Here is a 6,000-nt window from a genome sequence, read left to right as displayed (position 1 = left end):
TGTAGCAGGAGCTCCTTTGCATATTAGGCCACACACCCCTAGTGTAGCCAATCCTCCAAGAGCTTACAGAGCTCTTCTTACTGGGGCTACTGTAAGCTCTTGGAGGATTGGCTACATCAGGGGTGTGTGGCCTAATATGCAAAGGAGCTCCTGCTACAAAAAGAGCCCTGTATGCATGCTTGACCTTGGATAGCAAACACTGCTAGATACTAAGCTTGCAGGTGTTGGGGGAGATCTAACAGTGCAGAGTAGGTTTAGGCGGGCTGAGTGAATGGATTGATTGGACCAGTCACTGGGGTGGGTGGGTGGCTTGTTTGAAACATGTATAATTTCAGAACTGGCATCAAAGGAGTCAGTTCTGACATGAATGGTACTAGCTTGATACATTCTCATCTCTCAATAAACAAATCACTGCAAAGAGAGCATTGTTGGGAGCAAGTTTGTTCAAGAGTCTGACAGTAGTAGCCCCTATCCTTTGGTATAGAATGCCAGAGAAGTTACAGAGGGCACCTTTTCTGGCAAGATTTATCATAGAGTCATAGAGTTGGAAGGGACCTCAAGGGTCATCTAGTCCAACCCCCTGCACAATGCAGGAAATTCATGAATACCTCTGCCCACACCCCCAGTGACCCCTGCTCCGTGCCCAGAAGATAGCAAACCCCCCCCACCTCCAGGATTCCTGGCCAAACTGGCCTGGAGAAAATTGCTTCCTGACCCCAAAGTGGCGATTAGCATTCCCTGGGTGTGTGAGAAAGGGCTATGAGAACTAAGCACTGATGCAGCCCTTCCTGCCCTCCCTGTCATGATCTGCCTAAGTTCATAGAATCGGCATTGCTGTCAGATGGGCATCGAGCCTCTGTTTAAAAACTTCCAAAGAAGGAGAGCCCACCACTTCCCAAGGAACTGCTCTGTCAGGAAGTTCTTCCTAATGTTTAGCCAAAAACATTTTTGATTTAATTTCAACCTGTTGGTTCTGGGGCAAAAGAAAACAACCCTGCATCGTCCTCTATATGACAGTTTTTCAAACTGCCCCTCTCCATGTGCACCTGCTGATCAGCTGGAGTGCCCTTTAATTCTCACAGGAGGGGAGGGAGAGGGGTGGCTGCGGGTGGCCGCTGTTGGGGGCAGGGCTTGGCCCGGGGCTTCCTCTCCTAGCTACCGGGCTGGCGGCAGGCAGGAGCCCTCAAAGTCAGGGGACCCCTGCCCCCACCTGGGGACTGGCATCCCTAAAAAAGCCTGAAGCAATTTATGGTTTCCTGAAATCATTCAGATGCTTCTGTGGTATGGGCTTGGGCTGTTACATGTTAATTAGGATTACCAGATGTCCTCTTTTTAGAGGACATGCCTTCTTTTTATGGTGTCCATCTTCCTTTGGGTTCTTTTTAAAAAACTGATGTCCTCTTTCTGCATTGGAAGGTTAGGAATATTCCTAGTTAGTAGTAATTAAAAAGGTAAAGGTTCCCTTGCTCGAAAGCCAGTCGAATCCGACTCTAGGGTTGCGGTGCTCATCTCCGTTTCAAAGCTGAAGAGCCAGCACTGTCCTGTTAGCCAAACTGCCTTATTTATGACAGATGGCAAACTAAATTTAACGTGAGTCCTTGCCAAAGTGTACGGAAGTCCGGCCACCCTAAAGAAGTCCCAGTGAGAGACAGACAAAACTGGTGTTTTTCCAAAACAAGTTGTCTCAAGTTCCTTTAGAGTTACAGAAAGATATAAAAATAGTTTCTCATTTACTTAGGAGGTAGGTAGGTAGGTAACGGTTTGTACTTGCCTGTTCCAGAAGTCTTGTCTGATGCAATGTAAGATAGGGGAAGAAAGTAATACCTAGGGATATTAACTAAATCACACTTGCTAGAACCAGCCAGCAAAGTATGGATCTCTTTGGCTGCAGTCCAAGAGATCTAGAGTAGACAAGGGGTTGTTTGATAGGAAGCTGGGCTTTAGGGGATGAAAGTATAAAGAGGACGACGAAGGGGGATGGTGGCTAGCAAAGACCTTAACGCATGGTCCCTGCATTTTATACCCAAATGTTTGGGTATAACGTGAGTCCTTGCCAAAGTGTACGGAAGTCCGGCCACCCTAAAGAAGTCCCAGTGAGAGAGAGACGAAACTGGTGTTTTTCCAAAACAAGTTGTCTTTTACTGGAGCAATATCAAAATCACATACACACAAATCAGTCTCACATTCACATACAATCAAGTTCCTTTAGAAGTTACAGAAAGATATAAAAATAGTTTCTCATTTACTTAGGAGGTAGGTAGGTAGGTAACGGTTTGTACTTGCCTGTTCCAGAAGTCTTGTCTGATGCAATGTAAGATAGGGGAAGAAAGTAATACCTAGGGATATTAACTAAATCACACTTGCTAGAACCAGCCAGCAAAGTATGGATCTCTTTGGCTGCAGTCCAAGAGATCTAGAGTAGACAAGGGGTTGTTTGATAGGAAGCTGGGCTTTAGGGGATAAAAGTATAAAGAGGACGATGAAGGGGGAAGGTGGCTGGCAAAGACCTTAACGCATGGTCCCTGCATTTTATACCCAAATGTTTGGGGAGGTTGGCAACCTTGCCAAGCTGGAAACTACCTGACTATTAGTCCGTCCCATTCCTACTCTCATTGGTGCGTGTTAGTAAGGGGCAGAACCTTTAAGGGTTGGGCTAATATTGAAATATTAGCTCTATCTCAGGGCAAAGCCATCTGGTCAGGTGTGAATTCGCAGCTTCATGATTCTCCTTGATGTGCTGATAGACACCAGCTTTCTCAGGCAATCAAAGCGACATCTGCCAGGAAATGGCAATTCAGATGTAGATCCAGACATGGATTGCATGACAGCGAGTCTCTCAGCAATGGTGGGGTTACTTCTCTTTAGTTATTGTTCGTGCTAACAATGGCTAAAATATGCTTCTCTTTCCCATAAGGCTCTTGAGCTGAATGTGTGCAAACCTCATTAACATGAAATGCAGGCAAATGTTCCCTATGTGAAATCTCTCACAATAGGTAATACAAGCAGCTTTCTCTATGCCTATGGGTATACATGTGTGTGCACAGTGTGTGTTAGCGCATCTCAGTCCACAAAACACAAATATTGATCCATTTCTCAGCAGTCCAAAGACATTTCCGTGGTCATGTGGCTGGCATGACTAAACACCAAGGCGCACGGAACGCTGTTACCTTCCCATTGAAGTGGTACCTATTTATCTACTTGCAATTTCTTGCTTTCGAACTGCTAGGTTGGCAGGAGTAGTAGTAATTATCACAGCTTAAACAGTAGGAATATTTAAGGTGAGATTTGTCATAATGATCACTTGTTTAAAGTAGTCAGTCTGGAAATATGTCCTCTTTTTTGCATTTCAGAATATGGGTTAATGGGTATGCAGCCACAATACAGAAAAGGTTGTACTGGTTTTCTACATAGCTATCCTGATTTGCACTGACCTTTCTTCATATATGTGATCATATGCCAAACTATGTGGTATAAATTGACCGAGTGAATCAAACTCTTTTTCTTGAAGCTTGTTTTACAGCAGTGGTACACACTCTTAGATTGCGAAGAGCCACATTCGCGATTCTCATCAACCAGAGAAGCACGAACAATAATTATATACAACTATAATATAACTCTTTTAATTACCAGAATATCTGTGAGCATGGAGTGTTAGTGCTTCAGTGCTTGGATTCTTGCATACAGCAGCATAATGTATGCATAGAATTCTGTGCAAAGAACTCTATGTATTGGCTTGCATGGTTGGTGTAGGGTTGGGAGCTTGCTAAAGCTAGTTTAGAAGGGAGGCACTCTGACTTCAAAATGTTTGAGAAGTATTGTTTAACCTTGATGTGGTCAAAGTTCCATCCAGTCTGCCCTCACAGGTCAGAAGCTAAGTACAGCAACGCTCTATGATGTGCTATGGTAAATGTGTAAAGGATGTCTTGCATTCATAAATACTTGGGGTAGGGTTGCCAGGTCTCCCCTGTCCTCTAGCGGGGGGTGGGTGGGGTAGGGTGGCCAGATCCATGCAGGGAAACTGCTGGAGGTTTGGGGATGGAGCCTGGGGGGGACAGGGACCCCGGTGGGATACAATGCCGTGGAGTCCACCCTCCAGAGCATCCATTTGCTCCAAGGAAACTGATCTCTGTAGTGTAGTCTGGAGATAAGCTGTAATTCCAGGGGATCCCCAGGTCCCACCTGGAGGCTGGCATCCCTAACTTGGGGGGCCTATACCAGTTGCAACTTGTAACATTTTCATTCATTCAGTTTACAAAAAAGCTTACATTTGATAAAATTACTTTTTCACATGATGCTACGGAATAGCACTCCCTGCTTCATAGTCTCACAAGCAGATAAGGTAATTGGCCTAAACTGGCTTACTCAGGTTCCTGTAAATTTGTTTGCTTTGTATTTCTGAAGGTGTATTTTTGTCTGACTCAGTTCCAGATGGGGTTGCCAGTCTCCAGACTGCATCTGGAGATCCCCTGGAATTAAAGGTCATTTGCAAACTACAGAGATCCGTTTCCCTGGTGAAAATGGATACTTTGGAGGGTGGACTCTATGGATTTGTACCACACCAGGGTCCCTATCCTCCCTTGGCTCCATTCCCAGATCTCCAGGATCTGGCCAGAATGTTACCGCTGCCTCTCTGTTTCCCAGAAAAGTCCTTTTATTTTGCCAATGTTGCATTTGCATAACCTGGGAACACCTGCCTGTGTTCTCAGGCTGTTAACATGTGATGTTAGAAGCAGCTCCTGTTTTATCCTAAGAAATTATTCAGAATGCCAGCTGCAACAAACACATTTTTCAGGCTTTTGAATACAATGAGTATATATAATTTTACCAGCACAGAATATATTTTGCAAGAATTTCACAGGGGTTACACAAGTTTAGCCTCACCCATTATAATTTTTTAAATAAATATAATAGGTGCTATCTTGTTCCAGAAGGCAGGATAGGTTTATATGCATGTTCACTTAGAAGGGTTGAGAAAGTGGTGTTCCAGGGTAGAGAAGGTGCCTGTGTTGGTCCTTGGTTGCATAGCTGTTCTCTAGAAAAATGCACTTGCAGAAAGAAAAATATTTGTGTGTTGGTTGTATAAGAACCACATTTCCAAGGACAAGACATGCCCTCGATGTTGCAATAGGGAGAGAGAGACCATTTCTGAGTTCTCTCTTCATGCCTCAGGGCATCTGGCACAAAAAACATGTGAATTGAGTAACACAGGAAAGGAGGTGGAGAAAGGGCTGGCAGTAGGTTATGAAATCCTTTTACCTTTAGGCCATCAGTTTGGATGTAGAATGAGCTAACCAGACTATTAGCATATGAAGGAATAACTTGCAAAGTTCTGTTGGAATGGGAAGCATGTTACAAAAGAGAAAACCTGTTGTAAAAAGGTGGTGAATCTGAGCAAATCCTGTTCTAAGGTGGTGGATAAATCTGCTTTCATAGGCGTATCTAGATGTGCCCTGAAGCTGGTTGGCAGCAAGGCCATGTGTAGGAATTTATCCTGTTTCAGAAGGTTTGAATCTCTAGAGAGCAGCTAACAGCACTAATGAAAATAAATAACTGTGCCACCCATCCCTAAAGGCCTTTTGGAGGCCTGACAAAAAAGATATTCAGTTACTGTAACTAAAAACAGAAGAGTCAGTCTTAATTTCAATAAAATAACTAAGTTAATGGTGTTTAAAAAGTACATGGTTACAGTAAAAAAACCCATGAGACAGCAGGAGCGCTGACAACACTGGAGCAACACTGAGGTTGAATTAGTTTTAGGGAATGCAGTTTCATCCTCAATCTTCAATGCAGCTCCACATGGAGACTGTGCATGAGCAGGCCTGTCATTGGAGAGGTCTTTTACAGCCAAAATCCTCCAGGGGGCACTACATGCTGGAGCCAGTAGCTTGTTCTCACCCAGGGACCACGTACTCCTGCACAGCAGCACCCCCTTACCCACAGTTTCTCTTTTGCTGCCGAAGGAGAAGGGTGTGTTTTTGGAGCCTTCAGCTACAGCCAGTT

This window comes from Gekko japonicus, unplaced genomic scaffold (genome assembly GCF_001447785.1).
Source record: "Gekko japonicus isolate JY-2015 unplaced genomic scaffold, Gekko_japonicus_V1.1 scaffold1254, whole genome shotgun sequence".
In the NCBI taxonomy this organism is placed as follows: domain Eukaryota; kingdom Metazoa; phylum Chordata; class Lepidosauria; order Squamata; family Gekkonidae; genus Gekko; species Gekko japonicus.
Note: the sequence above shows the minus strand (reverse complement) of the source record.